This window comes from Lissotriton helveticus, chromosome 8 (genome assembly GCF_964261635.1).
Source record: "Lissotriton helveticus chromosome 8, aLisHel1.1, whole genome shotgun sequence".
NCBI lineage: Eukaryota > Metazoa > Chordata > Amphibia > Caudata > Salamandridae > Lissotriton > Lissotriton helveticus.
The window spans coordinates 125,613,579-125,636,523 of NC_136069.1; positions in this window are offsets into that span (position 1 = coordinate 125,613,579).

The following is a 22,945-nucleotide window of genomic DNA, read 5'->3' on the forward strand; positions in this document are numbered from 1 at the left end:
TTATGGTGAAAATGCTACTGTACATAATGAAAGGGTATGTGAAGTATTACAGAGGTTCGGGAAAAATTGTGTTACTATGAAAGGTACTAGATACAAATTTAATTTGAAAGAAATAGATTATCTTGGTCCCAAAATAACTTCAGATGGAATCGAACCTAAAAAGGATTTGGTTGAAACTTTTAACAATTAGTTAGTGTGTCTTCCAAGGAAGAGGTGATAATATTTTTGGGAATGACTACGTATTACAATAAGTTTATTCCCAACTTTTCAGAAAAAACTACAAACTTGAGGGCTCTTCTCAATAAGGGTAATCCCTTTGTTTGGAATGAAGAAATAGAGTTAGAGTTTAGCACTATTAAGAAAATGCTTAGAAGGACTTCCAGTCTTCAGAGCTTTGAGCCGGGGCATGAGTCTATTGTTATGTCTGATGCAAGTTCAAAAGGTCTTGGGGCGGTCTTATTACAAAGACATAATGGTTTAGAAAATACCATTTTGTTAATCTCTATGAGCCATAAAGGGGCGGAATTGAATTATTCAGTTATAGAAAAAGAATCCCTAGCTGTTTCCTGGGCGGTACAAAAACTCAGGAAATTTGTGTGGGGAAGCAAGTTTACTGTGAAGACCGACCATAAACCACTTAAGGACATTTTTGAGAGAAATGGTTTAGATGCTGTTTCAGCCAGGATCAGGCGCTGGTTAATAGGTTTGAAAGAATTTCATTTTGATGTGGAATATGTTCCGGGTGCCACAAATTGGGTTGCTGAGTGTTGTTCTCCTTTAGTTAACTTAAGTGAGGTCAATGAGCAGTTTCCTGATGAAGATGAGAGTGTAGATATTTGTCTCATCAGAGAAGGTATAATTAGTGAGGATGAGTGGTTGGTTCAAAGGGCTAAAGATTCTGTATTACAAAAAGTGATAGGTAAAATAGGTACAATTTGGTCCAACTCAGAAAAGAACTATGAAGCTTTACAAACTTTCTGGAGAATTAAGGATGAGTTGTCTTTACGAGGTAGATTTTTGTTTAGGGGTACTAGACTTGTTCTTCCTTTTTCATTGAGAGAGGGTTTGATTTCCTTGGCTCATGAGAGTCATCCAGGAATTTCTAAGACCAAGGAAAGATTGAGACTAATGTACTGGTGGTCTGGAATGGATATTCAGATTGAGCGAGTGGTGCGAGATTGAGGAGAGTGCTGTAATGCGGACAGAATGTTAAAATGTAGAGTACAACCCATGATGATAAGAGACACCAAAAGAACCTTGGAAGGAGGTTTCCTTTGATATTTTAGGTCCCATTCACTATGCAATTTCAGATAAATATGTTTTGGTACTCCTGGATATGTTTTTCAGATGTCCAGAAGTTGCTATTACCAACTCTATTGAGTCACGTGATTTCATTACGTTTCTGGAGAGAGTTTGGGGTGCAGTTAATATCTCGTGAAATTGAAGAATTTTTTAAATAAAGAGGTTTTAGGCATAAGAAATCTTCTCTATACCATCCCTAGACCAATGGCATGGTTGAAAGATTCAACAGGGTCTTGAAAGAAACCATACAGCGTGCCATCACAAGCAATCTATGTTGGAGACGAGAGTTACTTGACAGGGTGAAGAATTTTAGGATAACTTCTCATTCAAGCACAGGTTTCACCCCTTTTGAATTATTCAAGAGAAGAAGGGCCAATACGTTTTTCTGTCCCTCCTCGGTCAATGATTTGAGTAATGCAGACTTGTCTGTTAGTCAAAGGAAGAATTAAAAAAAAAGTAAGAGAACAGAAGTTAGCGTTTAAGAGAAAAGATTTGTTTGATTCACGTAAGGCTACCAAGAAAACTGTTGTGCATGTGGGGGATTTGATCAGAATTAAAGATCCCCGTGGTGGTGCTTTCAGTTCAGGGTACAAATATTCACCTCCCATGAAAGTTATCAAACTGTTTGAAAATGCTGTTAAGACGGAGGACCATCGCATCTGGAATTTGGGTGGAGGGGTTAAAGTTGGTAAGAGAGGTGTAAATGTATTTGAGCTTGTAAAGCACACTGCTACCCATCCATAGGTTTCCTGGCGCTGTTTAACTCTGGGGAACCCGTCCTGGCTTTCCCTGTGGGATGGTCCCTGCTGGGAGTCCCCAAGGTGGAGCCAGCCAGAGTTGCCGAGTGGAACCCCTGATTAGAGTAAGCACCGAAGCGAGAACTATCGAGTCCGCTGACCCAAGTCCACAACCCTGCCGCGTCGGGAATTGAACCCTGGTCCCGGTCCGACTTCTGCTCCCGGGTCTTGCGCCTCTAACCAGTGAGCCACACTACTAGTGTGAATGTTGAACCTGATTGTGGTAATATAGTAATAGGAAAATTCTCTAGGGTTTGCAAGAGACCAGTGTACTTAAAAGAATATGTTTAATTGTTCTTGTTCTCAAAGGAATATGTTTGAACTACATAATTTTGTTTTATATCTTTTGTTTCTTCTGTTGGGAAAGGGGGAGGTGTGTAGTATCTTACATGTTTCAGCTAACACTGATACGCATTGTAAATCAGTGTTAGCCTAGAATGTTGGGACTGCACCTTGGTTGTCTCTGGTGATGGAATGTTGATGCTTGAAGATATTCAGTTATGAAGAGCTGAAGCTGACCTGATGGTGGCTGACTTCTGAGGCAGAAGTGTATTAGTTCCTAATTAATAAACCTTCTTGGTTTCTAATCTACTGCTGTCTCCAACATAATTTCATATGTTCTTAGTTTTCTTTTCTTGTTTTTTTGTCGTCCTAGATTAAATCAATCTACAACCCCAAGAGTGGCACTACGACAATTCACTAGTCCACTACACTGCACTAGCACTCACCTCACTTTCTATCTTGGTCCTGAAGAAGAGCATCGGATCTCTCCCCGAGACCACTAAACTGCGCGAAACATGTTGACCCTCTACGTGTCCAGAATGGACATGAAACTCGCCTAGCTACTGAGGGCCATCATCACCCTCGAGCAGCACACAACCTTTTGGTTTTTTACTAATGACAGAAGGGTTCTTCCTCATTAAACCTACTACTACCCCCCTCCAGCCATTTTCAACACTGCACCGGACACCTCTCCAACTCAGAGCTGCACACACCTTTACGGCTTAATCATTTAAAAGATCTCCAAAAAAGTGACCCTTCGGGAGCCCATAGGGCATTGCAGCGCTGGGCCGACGAGGAGCACCGCCCAATGATGAAGCATGACATCCTTCGGGGTTTGTGAGGGCATCAAGACAAGGACACAAAGTCTCCTGTCACTATCTTAAGAGAATGGCCCTTTCTCCCTCTTTTTCTACTCCTTAGGAACTGTGGGGCACATTACCAAGCAATAGCGATAATTATCGCTATTGCTTGGTTAGAGACAAAAATTTTCCGCTGAGCTGCGGCAATTTTTATCGCAAATAAACCTTGGTATTACCAAGGTTTATCGCAAATGCGATAAAAATCGGACACAATGCATGAATATCGCTGAAAAGTCAGCGATATTCATGCATTACCGAGCAAATGCTCTTAGCCATGTTATCCACCTCCCATTGGATAACATGGCTAAGAACTGCTCAGGGCAGGTGTTAGCTTTTGGAGATATTCGCGCTTAGCGCGAATATCTCCATAAGTTGGTAATAGGAGATATTGATGTTAGCGACTGTTTCCAGTCGCTAACATCTTGGCACGCCCACTTTGCATGTCATTAGTGATAAATATCACTGACATGCAAAGTGGGGCCCAAGATTGTCGCTATCTCCTACTAGCTGTCGCTAACTGGTGTTACCGACAGCTAGGTAATAGGGAGATAATTTTATCTCCGCTTTCTTGGCTTTTAAAGCCAAAAAAGCGGAGATAAACCCCCTTGATAATATGCCGCTGTGACTCTCCCCCCCAGCAACGATTCTAATTTTCAGGAGCACGAGTCACTGGACCTAGAACCAGCGCCTTGTCCCCCTGTCCCCCATTTCTTTTGACTGAAATCTGTCCTTCGTGGTACAGCCAGACCTGTGTCATCTACTTTGAAATTCAATAGCATCACATCTATCCTTGCTGAGTTACACTGGCTTCCCACTGAGTCAAGAATAAAGTCCAAGTTGGGCTGTCTGGCATACATAGCTGTCCATCTCAGCACATAGCCCTGTCTCACCAGCTGTTGAAGCGGATCCAGGCATCATGCAACACAAATAATCTGCTTCTCAAGCTTCCTTCCTTTAAAACTAATCACAGTCAGCATCAAGGTTTCCCCGGTGTGGCTTAGCAGTTAAGGCATCCGACGTTGAAGCTAGGGAACCAGGTTGTAGTTTGGGCTGAGGTTCAAACATCCTGTGCTCCTGGGCAAATCACTTAATATCCCCCGTCCATCTGTAGTGCAACTGGTGCTCCTTCATGTAAAGCGCTCGGATACCTCAGGGTGGAGTTTGCGGTATATATTAAAAAAAAACCTCCCCCTGACGTCCTTCTGCAAACACCTGACAATTCATCTGTTTGGACTATATTTCTAATACTAAAACAATTAATCAGCTGTCTCTGCTAATCCAACCAGCCCCTCCCATCTGGTACTGATATGATAGCTTTTTATCTAACTATTGCTTGCCTTTGTTGCCGTGGTTTGCTGTCTTTTTCTATGTTATGGTTATTGTACACATTGCGTCATTGTTGTTCTATGCAAAGCGCGCCCGCCCCATCCATTTGATGCACAGCGCAATTTAAAACGGTTACATAAATTAATTTACATTTCATCTATCCTAATTACCCTAAAATATACCTGGAAATATTTCTGTAGAACATGTACTTTATTGAAAACCACTATCTTCTCCCAATGCCACTGTGAATGAAAGCTCGGCAAATGTAAACTTGTAAAGCAAACGTTCAGCGAACTTTTTCCTGGAAATGGTTTATAGCCCATATCCAGTTTCCAGGAAGTGCACTCTATGTGCAGTTTTAGTCCTGATTGATTTCTATTAGCAATAAAATGATCTTGCTGCTTATTCGTGGAGAAAAATATGCGCGTGGGCAAAGGAAGACTGGGCGTTTTTTTAAACCTTGTCAAAGGCAAAAAGTGGGAAAAATCGCAAAACGTCCAGATGAATATGTTTTCATATCCATCCATCTTAGTCACTTTTTTATTTGCTTAGTCAGTGTGTGTTTTTGGCGCTTCATTATTGAAATGTTTCTGAAATTCCACTTTGAATGTTTCTGTTTTAACACTACTGTAGTGAACCAACAGCATAATTGAGGTTCCTTGAGGTTTGATGTAAGAAAAAATCAGTAGCAACCATGTTTCATTCTAATCCATTTTGCACTATTTTATCCTGATGGACCCATATTTCACAAATTGGGCACAAACTGTCTTGGTGCACCCATCTTTTATTACATTTCGACCTCTGCAACCCCTCAAAAACCTGGAGTCATTTTCATGGAATTCAATGGAATGTCCTCATTGTGACATTTTCATGTCAGTAATGGGTAAACCATACTCTTAGATCTGGCATCTTTGGCGTGTTTTTTCCCTGCCTTTTTGCTTCTGACCGCCTGTTTTTGACTGTGTGCGGCATTTCGTTTTTTTCTGGTTTTAGGAGTCTTGGCAATTTACCACCAGTGCTAAAGTGCAAATGCCCAAAGTGTAAATTGTATTTGTGATTGCTTTATCCATGATTGGCATATATGATTTACTAATAAGTCCCTTATAGTGCACCAGGTGTGCTCAGGGCCTGTAATCAAGTGCTACTAGTGGGCCTGTAGCACTGATTGTGCCACTGACTAGAGTAGCCCTGCAAACATGTTTCAGACCTGCCACTGACATGTCTTTGAGGGCAGTTTTAAACTGCCATGTCTACCTGGCAAGTGCAACCACTCCTCTCACCGGGAACCCCTTACTCCACGGCCGTGTACTAAGTGGGGTACCCACAAGGCTGAAGATAGGTAACTGAATATCATTGATCAGATGAGATGGTGTACCCCTTTTTTATCTATTACCTTTGGGTCATCACTGACATATACAGGCTATCACGTCGTGGTCAGTATACACGTGTATTATTTTCTAATGTTATTTCTATAATTTGACTGCAGGGTGACTTACACTTTTTGGTCCCGAAGAATGTCTATGAACCCCGGCTGGGGTCGTTGATGGGTAGAAACATGTCAATCAATCAATCAATCAACAGAATTTGTATAGCGCGCTACTCACCCGTAAGGGTCTCAAGGCGCTTAGGGGGGGGGGGGTCGCTACTGTTCGAACAGCCAGGTCTTGAGTTGTTTCCTGAAGGACAGATGGTCCCGGGTCAGCCGTAGGTGGGTGGGGAGGGAGTTCCATGTCTTGGCTGCCAGGTAGGAGAAGGATCTTCCTCCGACGGTGGATTTGCGGATTCGCGGGACGGAGGCGAGGGCGAGGCTGGCGGATCGGGGCTGGCGGGTGGGTGTGTAGAATGTGAGGCGGCTGTTGAGGTACTTCGGGCCCGTGTCGTGGAGAGCCTTGTGTGCGTGGGTGAGGAGTCTGAACGTGATCCTCTTGTTGATGGGGAGCCAGTGCAGGTCTTTCAGGTGTGCAGAGATATGGCTGTGGCGAGGGATGTCCAGGATGAGTCGTGCTGAGGCATTCTGCATGCGTTGGAGTCTTTTCTAGAGTGTGGATGTGGTTCCAGCGTAGAGGGCATTCACGTAGTCTAGACGGCTGGTGACGAGGGCATGGGTGACCGTCTTCCTGGTTTCGGTGGGGATCCATCGGAAGATCTTTCGGAGCATGCGCAGGGTGTTGAAGCAGGATGACGAGACGGCGTTGACTTGCTTTGTCATCGTGAGGGAGGAGTCCAGGATGAAGCCCAGGTTGCGTGTGTTGTCGGTTGGCTTGGGTGCGGTGCCCAGGGCAGGGGGCCACCAGGAGTCGTCCCAGGCAGAGGGAGATGGTCCGAGGATGAGGACTTCCTTCTTGTCTGAGTTCAGTTTCAGACGGCCAATCTTCATCCATTCCGCGACGTCTTTCATTCCTTCCTGGAGGTTGGCTTTGGCGGTGGCGGGGTCGTTGGTGAGGGAAAGGATTAGCTGGGTGTCGTCGGTGTAGGAGATGATGTTGAGGTTGTGTTGGCATGCGATGGCTGCGAGAGGGCTCATGTAGATGTTGAAGAGGGTGGGGCTGAGTGAGGATCCTTGCGGAACGCCGCAGATGACTTTTGTGGCCGTGGATCGGAACGGGGGGAGGCGGACTCTCTTGGTTCTTCCGTCGAGGAACGAGATGATATACTACAGGGCCGCTCCTTGGATTCCGGTGTTGCTGAGGCGTTGTATCAGGGTGCGGTGGCATACGGTGTCGAAGGCTGCTGAGAGGTCCAGAAGGATGAGGGCAGCAGTTTCCCCATTGTCGAGCAGGGACCTGATGTCGTCGGTGGCTGTGATGAGAGCGGTCTCGGTGCTGTTGTTTGCTCGGAAACCGGACTGTGAGGAGTCGAGGGATCCGTTGGTTTCGACTTGATTGGTGTTGACTTAATTAAGGGGTATATTTTCTGATAACCCCTAGTCTGCCTCGCTTTTTAATCCTGTCCTAGGGTACCACACAATAAAGACATTTGGTCTCCAAGAGAAAATTTTAAATTCCTTTCTAATTTTTTCTGCACTCTGCCACTCACTAAATATATTTTCAGCCCTTCCCTGTAAAACACCTCAGCTCCTCTTCAAGCCCAGAAGAGTTGTAGCCCACACCAAAGATCTTGCAGCCCTGATGTGAGGAGGGAACTCTATGATGAAGCATGTCACACTTGGATGAGTGAGGGTTCTCGTCCAAAGAAAGGTCTCTTCCCCCCACGAATAGGGAACACAACTTCTTGGCCCTCGCATTGTTATTACATCACACTTGGGGGCCTCTTCTTCTTGGTTTCTCCTTTCCATGATTTGAGAAAGTACTTCCAGTGAGTTTATATTAAGTGCACCCACTTGCTAGACCTAAAGTTTCCCTTTTTCTACATATAAATAACCCCTAGTCAGGGTGCAATGTACATAAAAGGTAGGCCACGTAGTGCTGTGTTTTACATGTCCTTTATAGCAAGGCCTATCTCTCCCTTATTTTATCATTTGAGCAGCTCTGTAACATTTTACACGTGTATCTTCCAATTGGGAATAGATAGGGATTTTGAGTTTGGGGTTTCTGAACTCAAAATGTAAAAATACTTCTTTTGAAGAAGTTGGTTTTCAACCCGTTGCTTGCGGGGCCAATTCCCCCGCTGTGCTGGGGGGCGAGGGGCGCGCACAGCGCCCCGGTGCTCGTGACGAGCTCAGCTTGTCACGCAGCATGGTGGCGCTGTGCTCATGACGAGCTGAGCTCGTCACGGCCACACCCGTTTCCTCAGAACGCTCAGCACAGCGGGGGAATTAGCCCAGCGTGCAAGCGTTGCGGCCGTTATGACGAGTTCAGCTCGTCATGAGCAGACGCCACCGTGGCTCATGACTACCTGAGCTCATCATGAGCGTGGATGAGGTTAAATTGCGTGTTTGAAAATGCTACTTATAGAAAGTGGGCATCTTCTTGCTTTACCATTCTGTGCCTCTGCCTGTCTGTTGAATCCACATCTGGGTTTGTTAGATAGTTAGGCTCTTGTGCATTCACTTTAGACAGCCACACAAAGGGAGCTGAGGTGTGCCTTGCATATCCTGATGGGCCATCACCAGGCTAATGGGCCTTCCTTAGCGGGAGTGGCGGAAGGAGTTGTCACTGACACCTGAATAGGGCTGTGTCTGTCCTCACACAAGCTGCCTCCACCACCCTGTAATTTGTGCCTGGAGCCAGGTCAGGAAAAGGTGGGTTCTTGTATACTACAAAGACTTTCCTTTGAAGTTTGCCTACTTCAGAGGCAGAAAGAGGTATGAGTAGTGGACCTCTGACACTCTAAAATCAGAACCCTTCTGGACTAAAGGACATTCTGCTAGGAAGATGAGCTGGAGGCTGTAGGGGGGATTGACACTCTGCCTGTTGCTTTGTTGTGCTGGCATGCTGCTTGCTTCGTCTGTCCTGGGAGTGAAAGGACTGGATTTTGCTTTCTACATCCTGCTTCCAAGGTTTTCAATGGTGGTCTCTGGTTAAGAAGTCTCAGGGCATTAAAGACTTTACCTACCAGTACCTGGGCTCTTCTGCTAAGAGCCCTGATTTGCCAAGTGGTGCCAAATCCAGATCCTGGTTCCTTGGAAGTGAATATGGTGAGAAACTCCATGCATTGTCTCTCAGCTCCCGTTTTACTGATCCAGCACTGCTTTGCAGCTGAAGAATCGAGGCATCACCTGCTTAGCATTTGAAAGGTCTCTGCATCGTAAGCCCCAAGAACTATGTCACCGACATCCATGGAACATGCTCCAACTGTGACGCAGTCCCTGTTCTACAGTTGAGGAATCAACACATCGCCTGCTTGGCGGCTGAAAGATGGCTGCATCGTGAGCAGGGCTGGACTGGGAACTGAAACCGGCCATGGCAAACTGCTCGGCCAGCCACCACCATGGGGGTACGGGGGGTTACTGAGCTGTTTGCTAGGGCAGGTTTCGTCCGATTTTGTTACAGGGGGGCTGATATTGCCACCCCAGTAACAAAAACAGACCCCAGGGTCCCAAAACCCAGCCCCCACCCAGCTATGGCCAGTAAATCCCGAGCACTTCGTCCCTGACATCTGTTGTACCTGTTACGAATCTGGCACAGTCCCTCCTCCATGACTGAATAATCGATGCATCGCCTGCCTTGTGGCAGTGAAATTGACACTGCGCCTGCTTCACTGCCACTGCATCGACACAGATCATCTGGGTTTTGACGCATCATACTATGATGTTTGCTCTTCATTGATGTTGCCCAGCATTAAAAAAACTACGCCATGCATCTCGAAATTGATGCATCACCTCCCCTCACAGGAGGGAATCAACACAGACACCTTCCCTGCCTAGCAGTAAGGAACTGTTGCCTCACCTGCCATGAGATTAAGGAATGGAAACATCATTTTGTTTTCGAGCCACTCACCTCCCCTGTGCCTGTTTTCATCTTTGATTTTGATGCACCTATGGTACTTTGTGCTAAAACAACTGCATCCATATATTTCTATGGACTGAACTTACTTTAGGTTTTAAAAGTGATAGCTTTACTGGTGTAAACTAGATTTTTGTTATTTTGGTTTGTTATATTCAGATAAGTATTGGCTATTTTTTTTAAACGGGTGTGGGCTCATTATTCATTTTGTAGTGTTTTCACTGTGTTACTGTCTGTGTATGTACAAATGCTTTACATATTGCCTCCGAGATACGCCTTACTGCTTGTGCCAAGCTACGAAGGGGCTCTCTAAGGTGTGTAACTCCCCTACCTTGACTAGAAAAAGGGTCTCAACTTGGAAAGTGTGCAAATTTCTATCAACTAGAGACCCCCATTTCTAACACGTACAGTAATAACAAACATATGTCAATGGGAAGTGCACTTCAGAGCTGGTTTGGGTGGACTGGGGCTGGGTGCACCGTGTGGCTCAACACCATGCCCCACACACAGCTCCAGAGGGTTCCCCGTATGGTCTGCATTCAGAGACTGTTGTACATGGCTGGATTTGTAGGCATGTAATTTGGTGTGCACTGCCAAACCCTATGTGCAGCTGATTGAGCGGGTCAGAGATGGGGTGGTCACAGCCTGCAACTAGCCCCCACTATGCAGTGTGTGCAGTAGTTTCATACAGGTGCCTGAGTACAGGCAAGTCTAATTGCTAAGCCATGCAGTCAAAGCCTGCTGTGCATCTCTGGAAGCTGTGTACAGCTGGTTTGGGTGCCAATGCCCCATGCGGCTGGCTAAAGGGTGTGGTTGGCGAGCCTGGCCAAAGGTCTGGTCCATCATCTAGGGTTTTCTGGTCAAAGCTGAAGGCCATACCATGCTGATTTCGGTTGAAAAGATGTTGGAGCTATAAAACTGAAGTTTCTGCAAAGAGTAACAACCATTACGATGTTAATATGTCAGCATAGTATGAACAGAATTCCATCCTTCCTAGATGACATCTGCTTTTGTTAGGTTCAATGGGAGTGGCGCACATCCCATCCCTAGATTTTTTGTTTTGATAATTTACACAAATCAATTTAACTTTAAACATGGTAACATGCCTACCTCTTAATCCAATAAAAAAGAAGCTAATGAGAAGGAACAAGAACAGAGGGAAGAACAAAACAAAATGTGATGCAATAGATAAATTCACCTTGTGTCTCTTCAGCTCTTCAATTTATGGAAGAAGTTCTTAATCCAGAAGAAAACCCACATGCAGAATTTGGGAAAAAAAGGGTAGAATAGAGTAGGAAAATGGACCAGTGGATTCTACTTTGATTTATGGGATTAACATTTCTATAAATGAAATGCACTATCTTTATCAACAAATCCCAACTAAGGGCATGAGTCATTAGGTACATGAATTTATCGTCAAAAAGACTACCCAATCAATGGCCGCTTTTGGTGATTTTTAATTAATGTTTCTCATCAGTGGGTAAACCTCACTTAATGTATATGAAGAGAGGGGATCCAGCACAGAGGACACCTAGTACAGAGCAAAATAAAGCAATGTGGAATTATTTATTTGATTTCCAACCAATCTGTTGAATTGGAAGGAACAGCTTGCACCAATTTTCTCCAGTCACAGTATTTAGAAATCACTAACTCTGCTATCTGTTCATGCTTAAAAAATTATCTGTCTTTGTCCAATAGTAAAATCTTAGATTCAAGTGGCTTCAGAAATCTTTACTGAAAGTGTTCACTTGCACCTTAGAGATGGAGTCTTGTGATAATGTTGATTTTTGGAATTTTACGGGGACGAGAGTAGCTTTGTTAGCTTCAGTTTTCAGTTCCCTTCTCATGTGGCCATTGTTTTGGTGCCACCACTGAATTCCCATAGACTGTTCTTTCCACCACTAAATTAGTAACTGAAGCTAAGTGGTTCACATCCCAGCTAGAGAAGAGAGATTACGAACATATCAGGTCACTGCAAGGCAACGGTGGGCAAGATTGCCAAAGTTAGTCTTTGACACTTTCAAAAGATAGTTCAACAACATCATTTTTTTTGTCAAAATCAGAAATGTGTTTGTATTTTTCAAAAAGACGAGTGTAAGTTCCCCCACCCCAAAAAATAAATAAATATATATATATATATATATATGTATATATATATATATACATATATATATATATATATATATATTCACTGAAAAAAACCATAGGTTATAGACCATATATAGTTAGGAATTAGCATTTACAAAACCTTGAAAATTCACTGAAAAAACCATAGGTTATAGACCATATATAGTTAGGAATTAGCATTTAAAAAACCTTATTTTACTCACACAAAACAATTGAAATTCCATATATAGTTAGTTGCACTAACTATATATCGCGCACCCGCAATCCACTGCTGATGATGTCACATATTACATCATTCATGACATGGTCAGTGACATCACTGATGACATCACTGATGACATCTCAAATGACATCACTGATGATAAGGTGTGGCCTATCCACAGATTTGTTTCAGGTGAGTCCTACTCAGGGTTGCAGATGAAATTTAGGCTTTTTGAAGTGTACAGAGGAGATAATACATGTGCAGGCCTACCAACGAAGTGAGTCATGTCCACTGCACTCTTGAACAAATGTCAGACCTCCTCTGTCTCCTGGAACAGGCCTAAACCTCATCTACACAATGTGATGTGTAATGTTAGGAAACACAGGTAATGTAATTGAAAAACGTGCAATTTTCTTTGCTCATTCCACAATCACATCACCTGTGTTTCCTTTGCTTAGGTATCTCATTGTGCAGATGTAGTCTATCATATGAAAGACTACGTAGAATGTGAGCACTGTATGCAACAACTTTGACACTTACTGAAGCCTCAGCTACTGCATGCCCCCTACACAGTCCTAATTATATACATTTTAAACTGACGGTATCTTGCTGGAGATGAACTGAGGCCTATCTTGCAACATGGTGCATCTTTTACACTGCTGCTGCGTCACAAAAGTGATGGAACAGCGGCGCAAAAGAGGCGCACGGCCATCATAAATCTGCCCTTAACATTTTAAATGATTGTTTCTAGATGCTGATAAGGTGTGGCCTATCCACAGATTTGTTTCAGGTGAGTCCTACTCAGGGCTGCAGATGAAATTTAGGCTTTTTGAAGAGTACAGAGGAGATAATACATGTGCAGGCCTACCAACGAAGTGAGTCATGTCCACTGCAATCTTGAACAAATGTCAGACCTCCTCTGTCTCCTGGAACAGGCCTAAACCTCATCTACACAATGTGATGTGTAATGTTAGGAAACACAGGTAATGTAATTGAAAAACGTGCAATTTTTTTTGCTCATTCCACAATCACATCACCTGTGTTTCCTTTGCTTAGGTATCTCATTGTGCAGATGTAGTCTATCATATGAAAGACTACGTAGAATGTGAGCACTGTATGCAACAACTTTGACACTTACAGAAGCCTCAGCTTCTCCATGCCTACTACACAGTTCTAAATGTATATCATAAATACAAAAAGTACAGAATTAATTATACATGTTAAATGGTTTATTTTTGCTGTTCTCAGAATTTATCAAATTTCACTAAAAACAGTGACTTGAAGGTATTCATCATATAACAGCGGGGAAAAAAAACACAATCAAAATGATTGTGTTTAAAAACCCATATAACATAACCAATCAGAAATCAGAACTCCTCAAAAGTAACTTACTTTCCATGACGTCGAAGGATATCCTATGAACAGCTTACACTCTGTTGTGCTGTTATTATTTTCAGCCCTGCCACTTTCTGAAAGAAAAGCTCCATCGTTTTGACAAATATGTTACATACAATAAATGACTTCTCGCTCTCTACCGCACTTTTCCACAAGGCCAAATCGTGTAAGAGCCATTTATAACTCTTGGAATTCTTCTAAGCAAATCCCGTCATTTTGTATTTCCGCAACTTTCAGAAAGAAAACGTTCAAGATCACTTTCACAATCCTGTACTAGTAATATCTCACCCTTCTTGCTCACTCATGTTCCACATTTCCTATGACACTGATACTGCTTACTATGAAGCAGACTTACACTACCTCTATTCATCACCACCCCCTTTTCTGTATCGTTTTTGGCCACTATAGGTGTGGCAGGGTATACTCAGACATGAGTCCCTTTCTCACTGCTCCATCAGGATTCAAGCAAGCCGGGCCGAAGAGGCTGAAATGCCAGAAACCGGTCCCCGGTAGCTTGTCTCCTTTCTGGTGAAGAATTGGCTTGGTAGTTTGGTCTGCCCTGTTCCCATGATGCACTGGGCCAGGGACAGACTAATTTGCATATAGCCAGGTTCTGAGCTGGGATGGGGCAGTGAGATAAATAACGGTGATGGATCAAGCCCTGATCTTTGGACTGGGTAAGAGTGGTCTGCTTAATTCAGACACTCTGTTCATCACCACCCCCTTTTCTGTATCGTTTTTGGCCACTATAGGTGTGGCAGGGTATACTCAGACATGAGTCCCTTTCTCACTGCTCCATCAGGATTCAAGCAAGCCGGGCCGAAGAGGCTGAAATGCCAGAAACCGGTCCCCGGTAGCTTGTCTCCTTTCTGGTGAAGAATTGGCTTGGTAGTTTGGTCTGCCCTGTTCCCATGATGCACTGGGCCAGGGACAGACTAATTTGCATATAGCCAGGTTCTGAGCTGGGATGGGGCAGTGAGATAAATAACGGTGATGGATCAAGCCCTGATCTTTGGACTGGGTAAGAGTGGTCTGCTTAATTCAGACACTCTGTTCATCACCACCTCCTTTTCTGTATCGTTTTTGGCCACTATAGGTGTGGCAGGGTATACTCAGACATGAGTCCCTTTCTCACTGCTCCATCAGGATTCAAGCAAGCCGGGCCGAAGAGGCTGAAATGCCAGAAACCGGTCCCCGGTAGCTTGTCTCCTTTCTGGTGAAGAATTGGCTTGGTAGTTTGGTCTGCCCTGTTCCCATGATGCACTGGGCCAGGGACAGACTAATTTGCATATAGCCAGGTTCTGAGCTGAGATGGGGCAGTGAGATAAATAACGGTGATGGATCAAGCCCTGATCTTTGGACTGGGTAAGAGTGGTCGGCTTAATTCAGACACTCTGTTCATCACCACCCCCTTTTCTGTATCGTTTTTGGCCACTATAGGTGTGGCAGGGTATACTCAGACATGAGTCCCTTTCTCACTGCTCCATCAGGATTCAAGCAAGCCGGGCCGAAGAGGCTGAAATGCCAGAAACCGGTCCCCGGTAGCTTGTCTCCTTTCTGGTGAAGAATTGGCTTGGTAGTTTGGTCTGCCCTGTTCCCATGATGCACTGGGCCAGGGACAGACTAATTTGCATATAGCCAGGTTCTGAGCTGGGATGGGGCAGTGAGATAAATAACGGTGATGGATCAAGCCCTGATCTTTGGACTGGGTAAGAGTGGTCTGCTTAATTCAGACACTCTGTTCATCACCACCCCCTTTTCTGTATCGTTTTTGGCCACTATAGGTGTGGCAGGGTATACTCAGACATGAGTCCCTTTCTCACTGCTCCATCAGGATTCAAGCAAGCCGGGCCGAAGAGGCTGAAATGCCAGAAACCGGTCCCCGGTAGCTTGTCTCCTTTCTGGTGAAGAATTGGCTTGGTAGTTTGGTCTGCCCTGTTCCCATGATGCACTGGGCCAGGGACAGACTAATTTGCATATAGCCAGGTTCTGAGCTGGGATGGGGCAGTGAGATAAATAACGGTGATGGATCAAGCCCTGATCTTTGGACTGGGTAAGAGTGGTCTGCTTAATTCAGACACTCTGTTCATCACCACCCCCTTTTCTGTATCGTTACACTACCTCTATGACTACTACAATTATTTAATTCTCTACATCACTTTTAATCACAAAGCAATTTAAAACAGTAGATACAATTATATAAACCCCTAGAATCATTATAGGCCACTTACCTACCCTAAATTCTCTTTTCTGAAAACAGAAAGTAAGAATATTTTTAAGTAAAAAGGCAACATTGTATCGTAGTCAAATGGGAATCATTTCCGAAACAGCAGCTTTTTTTACATTTTCAATAAGCTGTGTAATAAGCGGATCTTGTCAAAGGACCCTCATGTCATATAATAGCTGCAGTTACAAATGTTCTTCCTAAAATCAACAACTGTGTAGCCACAACATTTGTAATTAAAGTTGAAGACTTACTTTCATCAGGTTTATATAGTTGGAATATTAAAATGACATTATAACCAAAAGTTTGGTCAAATAATCTAGACAGCATTGCAGACTTACATTACCTCTACTCCATGTTTTGATTGGCTGCTTGAATTAGCTTATAAAAAGAAACAGTTTTTCTGAACTCATTCAAAGTACAGTTATTTTTCCATGACTTTAAGTGTTATGGTAAGAACACTGTTTGCTTTGGGAAATACTCTGTTGTCCTTTAACTAATCCGTGCCCACCACTTTCTGTAAGAAAACCTTCTTTTTTTCCAGGAACTATTTAAAACTCAAAAATAACTTTTGATTCTCTACTACACTAATCCTCAAGGCCAAATAGTGTAGGAGCCATTAGAACCTCTTGAAATTCCTCAGAGCAAATCCCGAGATTCCTTCCCTAAAATTTTGGTTTTAAAAACACCAGGTAAGAATTTTTAAGGTCAAAAGGCAATTTTTTTTTGAAAGTTAAAACAGAATCAGTGCAGAATGACCAGCCGTTTCTAGACTTTAAATAAGCTGTGTAATGTCTTGATGTTGTTGAAGGACCGTCATGATATATAATTGCTGCAGTTACAAAAGTCCTTCCTGATATTGACAACTGCGAAGCCACAACATTTTTAATTAAAGTTGTCAATTTTGTTCCATCAGGCCTACATCGTTGGAACATTAAAATGACATACTGGCCATATGTTTGTATAAATAATGTTGACAACATTTCAGACTTACATTGGCTACACTCCATGTTGTGATCAGCTGCTTTTACCAGCTTATTAAAGGACACTGATTTACTGTCTGGCAAAGTTAAATATATACATTTTTCTGAGTCTACACTAGTAGTACTTGATACCCTACAGTTCTCGCAGTCATGCTGCCATTGATAAGAAAGCCCAAACAGGTGATCTACATCTACACCTTCATCATGCAATACATCAAGCATATACATTAAAAACTCCTGACAATCTTGCTGAATATTTTGAGAGAATTGTGTTTGACCTGAACATCTGTCTAACAGATTTCGAATTTCAGACACACTTTCTATTTTTTTTCTATCAGTGCTACATTTCTCTAACACAGAATTCAACAAACTGCAAAATCTTTGATCCGAATTGACCACAATCTCTTCTTTTACATTTTCTAGAGAAAACAAAACATTAACCACTACATTAGCATAGCAGTTGACACCAGAACTGTTTTCAAATTGAAAACCAACAACATCTTCAACAAAATCCTTTTTCTTTCTGCTTATAATTTCTGGTTCATCGACTTTTCGTCTTTTTGCTACAACCTCCCTACTATTGGTCACATTTCTTCGTTTCCGGCCTACCACACGTTTCTCAAACAAAGGATATTGAGGCAAATGTGGCGCATACTCTCTTCTTAACCTATTGTATTCCTTAACACAATCTAGATCCGCACAAATGTTTGTGACATCACACTCAATCAAGTACAATCCCGGTAAAGTTCTAACTCGTGACAATGCCACATATGCCATACCCTCCTTGAACACAGAACTGCCAATATTCACCAATGCACTGTCTACACTTAAACCTTGCGATTTATGGATTGTCACCGCATATGCCAAGCAAACAGGAAACTGCTTACGGCGAACATGTAAGTCTTTTACAAGCCAAAACCTAGCAGAGCAACGACCAATTAGCTGTACTTCCTCAATGCCATCAAATTTAATTTGTAAAAATTCAATTCCATCTCTATTTCTGTATTTCACAAAATCAACAACATTACCAATTGATCCATTTACCAGACCTCTTTCAACATGTAAATTCCTTCTTAAAATTATACGGCAAGTTAAGCACACATTCAGAGTCTTTTCAAAACCTGGAGTTTTAGATATAGTCTTCTCTAATGAATCCAATTTTGATTTCAAATTCTCAGACAAAATAATTGTTGATCCCATATGCTCTACTCTGTCAATAGCTTCCAGTTTCACAATCTCTTGGTTTTCTAAATACAAAATTTTGTTGTTGAAGATGGCACATTCTGCAAGAGTTGGCATCAAACATATTCCAGATTTCTTCTCAGTAATTTTCTGAAAAATATTCTCAGGCACAACGTCTTGTTCTGGATACAAATTTGACAGTAATCGTGCATGTAAAGCTTCTTTCCCATGCTCGGTCACTTTTCCGATTCTAACATCTTGTAGAATATTCTTGTAATCTTCATCCTTCGCCTGACGCATATTTTCACGCAGTTCAGCATAATTGAAGTTTAACCATATATTAACGTTGCCAATGCTCTCTAGGCACTTCCTGGTATCTTCATGCGTGAGCATTTTGAACACAGGTTGTCCTTTCACTGGTGTCAGCTGCAGAAGATCACCGAAAACAATGATGTGTTTGCCACCAAATAACACATCATACTCTGTTTTGAGAACTTCTTGCATTCTCAAATGCACAAAGGCAAGCATGACATTGGAAACCATGCTTACTTCGTCAATGATAAGAAGTTTCATTTTCTTCAAGACTCTTGAAACTTCACAACAAGCATCTCCAGATAACTTGTGGTATTGTAATTTGTTATCATGCTCCACTGGCAGCATCAGTAGACGATGCAAAGTAATACCTTTAATGTTATCTGCTGCCAGTCCAGTTGGAGCGGTGACAACACAAGACAGCGATGACTCAGTCCTTTTCTGCAAATAACATGAAATTGCTTTAATGAGGAAACTTTTTCCAGTTCCCGCTTCTCCACTCACGTACAGTCGGACAGGCTTCAACGACGTACATGAGCACTCTTTCTTCTCATGACTTAATCCATGATCAATTTGGTTGGTAACTTCGTCATATATTTTCCTCTGCTCAACGTTGAGTTGTCTTTCCAAGTCTTCTAAGTTAACCTTATCCTCCTGAGCATGTGCCATGGCTCTTTCCACTTCAATCATGGCAGTGGCAGCTTCATTTTTGATAACTGGTCCTCCTAGTGGATCCTGACTCAATGAAACAGAACTCTGACTGTCCTGAGAACTGTCTCTAGCAATCTCGGCTGCAATCGTTGCTTCCTGCTCGATTTCTGCATTCAACATTTCTAGATATTTGTGAAAAACAGGACATTCTATGGTCTCCTTGGCGGCATTGAAAGAGTCTTCGTAACAGAGGAAATCTCCAAGCAGTTCCTCTTCTGCACGCCAAGGCTTGTAAAGTTGCAAAAGTGCTAAATAGAAAAACTCTTTTTTTTCAGGAGATTCGCCACTCAATTTTCGATGGTTTACCAAGTGGCATTCTCTTTGCTTGACCAGACATCCCTCACTTCCAATTACAGCATACACTCCTTTATCAATATCTTCTTTGATGTTCCTCTTGAATATGTAATTTGGTAGAACCTCATACAGACAAACATTCTCGAGGTGACTGCTTCTATTTGGATAATATGTCTCCAACATGTTGGTCTTCAAAATATCGGTACTGTTTGGCTCCTTTTCCGCCAAATACTCAATTTCCCGCACAGGTTTCAGAACTCGAAAACGCGTTGCAGCAAGACCAAGACTCGCCCAAACGATACTCCTGGATTTGGCATAGAGACTTGCTGAAGACAACCGGTCAGAACATTCGTAAGTTCCGATTTCTCGATGTGACAACATCTTCAGACTGAAACTGTACAACTTCTTACTGAGGCTCTTTTCATGGGAAATGTCCTCCCACATATCCTTCAATTCTGTCTTTTCTTTTTTGGTGATGTAAGATGTCACATACCGAGCCACAGCCATACAGTTATCAGCCACAAACTGTATATCCATGTTAGCATTCCACATGGACAAAATCACTGGGTTGTAGTCGTTGATGTACTTGGACTCTTCGTTCCTTTTCAAATTGTATGTGTTTTTAGGTGATTTCTTCATCACATTATGTCGCAGCGAAGACATCAAACTGTTCACAAATCAAAGGCCACCGAAGTCATCTGCGGCGTACCCCAAGGATCCTCGCTGAGCCCAACCCTCTTCAACGTCTACATGAGCCCCCTCGCGGCCATCGCACGCCAACACAACCTGAACATCATCTCCTACGCCGACGACACCCAGCTGATCCTCTCCCTGACCAACGACCCCGCCGCCGCCAGAGCCAACCTTCACGAAGGAATGAAAGAGGTAGCCGAGTGGATGTCGACCAGCCGCCTAAAGCTGAACTCGGACAAGACGGAAGTCCTCATCCTGGGATCCTCGCCCTCCGCCTGGGACGACTCCTGGTGGCCCCCCGCCCTGGGAACCGCACCCAAACCGACAGACCACGCATGCAACCTGGGCTTCATCCTGGACTCCTCCCTCTCCATGACCAGGCAAGTCAACGCCGTCTCCTCGTCGTGCTTCAACATCCTGCGCATGCTACGGAAGATCTTCCGGTGGATCCCCACCGAGACCAGGAAGACTGTCACCCAGGCACTCGTCACCAGCCGACTGGACTACGGCAACGCCCTCTACGCCGGAACCACCGCCAAGCTCCAGAAGAGACTCCAACGGATCCAGAACGCCTCAGCCAGACTCATCCTCGACGTCCCACGACACAGCCACATCTCCGGACACCTAAGAGACCTGCACTGGCTCCCGGTCAACAAGAGAATCACCTTCCGTCTCCTCACCCACGCACACAAAGCCCTCCACGATCAAGGCCCGAGCTACCTCAACACCCGCATCAACTTCTACGATCCCAAACGACACCTCCGATCAGCTAGTCACGCCCTCGCCGCCGTCCCCCGCATCCGAAGAACGACAACAGGAGGAAGGTCCTTCTCCTACCTGGCCGCCAAGACCTGGAACTCCCGACCGACCGACCTGCGCCTGACCCAAGACCACCTCGCCTTCAGGAAGAAGCTCAAGACCTGCTGTTCGGGCAGTAGCAGCACCCCCTCCCCCTAGCGCCTTGAGACCCGGGTAAGTAGAGCGCTCTATAAATGTCTATGATTGATTGATTGACTCTTCCTTTAGAAATCACCGGTCGTGGAAAGGCGAAACGACATTTGGTGTAGAACTTGTCCTTGTTTCTGAATTTACGACGACAGTACTTTCCACAACGATGGCTTTGGAAGCGTAAAACTTGTTCTCTTAGGCTTTTGTCTTCCTTTGCATTTGGAACAGCACATGTAGAATACTGTTCTATGAAACTCATCACTAAGTCTTCTGGATCTGTTCCAAATTTAGGTGCATCCTTGATCCACAGCAGCAAATGTATATGAGGAGCACCTCTTGCTTGGTACTCCTTTCTCCAGAAGAAATCCAACACCTCTCCAAGATTTTTCTTGTTCATGATGAAAGACATCATAGCTTCAAATCTATGATTGAAGTACCTGCATACATTCACTGGATCCAAAGAGCACAGTTCTCCGGGTGTCTTGAATTCGATATTTTCAATGTTTCCATTTGCCTCTCGTAGAAATTCAAGTAAGTCTTCCCAGCCATACTCGGCACAGCTGAGAGTGAGGAACCATGTGGGAGTTCCTAAGTTCCTCAGCATACATTTTAAATCACCATGACGACGGTACCAGTACTCATTAATTCCACGCTGACACGCCATGAGATTAATCAGGTGAGAATCCAAAATACTGTCTTGTACATTGACTTTATCCATAAGGTCACTTGCCAAGATGTTTTGCATCTGTATACCACTTTTCAAGATGTGGTTCACTGCATATGACAGTCCAGACAGATCGCTTTCAAACAGGAGATGAAACAAATACGGAATGCATTGTCGAAACCTAGGATCTTCTGCATACAATCGTAAAGTCCGGTATTCAGAAGCAGGAATTTGATGAGGTCGCTGATCATATCTTCCTCCTTGACCTGTTGGAAATAGCTGTGGGAAACACCGAGCTTCCAAACTTTCCTCCCAAACACTAATGGGACTCCCTTTGGCTTGTTTCATTTGAAACAACTCAATAGCATTCCCCATGACTTCCCTGGAATGCAAAGGATGAACACTATAATGTTCATATATTTCTTCACTTTTAGAGGGTTCTACTCTCTCAATTTGACCAGCACACAAATCGCTATCCTCTTCTTCACTTACTTCCTCTTCTGCAACATATACATTCTTATAGTACTTATAGCTTTTTTTCAAATACAATGTTGCCTTTTTGACTTTCCTAACATCCACTAAATCTTGCCATATTTTCTTACTCTTTGTCGGAACCCCATTAAATAGGATAACCAGAGGTTCCTCTTCCACTTTTTCTACTCCAATTGTATTAATGTTTTTCTTCAAATCTAGAGGCAAATAAACAACTCTTCCCTTTAATCCTCTCTGTAAATCTGATGGAGGCAATTTCCCTGTCTTTGGCTCCATTCTTACAATAGCCTGAAAGGGATGGATACTTTGAATCAAAATAGATTCATAAGTATTTAAATCCTTCAATTCAGAAGGAATCTCAACCAATTCCAGATTATTATGAACCGCTCTAGCAGGCATCCGGTTTTGATTTAATTTGTTACAACAATAAGTACACACACGTTGATCCAAACCCAAATCAAAAAAAAATTCTACCATCAAGTATGTTGCGAAATCCTTCCATTCACAATTATTTTCCCTTTCACTTTTTGCATATAAATCCACTAACTTAGTCTGATTCTTATAATAAGTGCTTCGACACCACACACAAGTGAAATTAGGCCTCTCACTTGATTTCACCTGAAACGTGGCAATTTCCTTCTGAAAATTATCTGTACTGGAAACCTGTACACTATCTTCCACATTACCCTCTTCTTCTGGGTCAATTTCAACATTCTCCTCTTTATTTCCAAAGTAACAAAACTCAA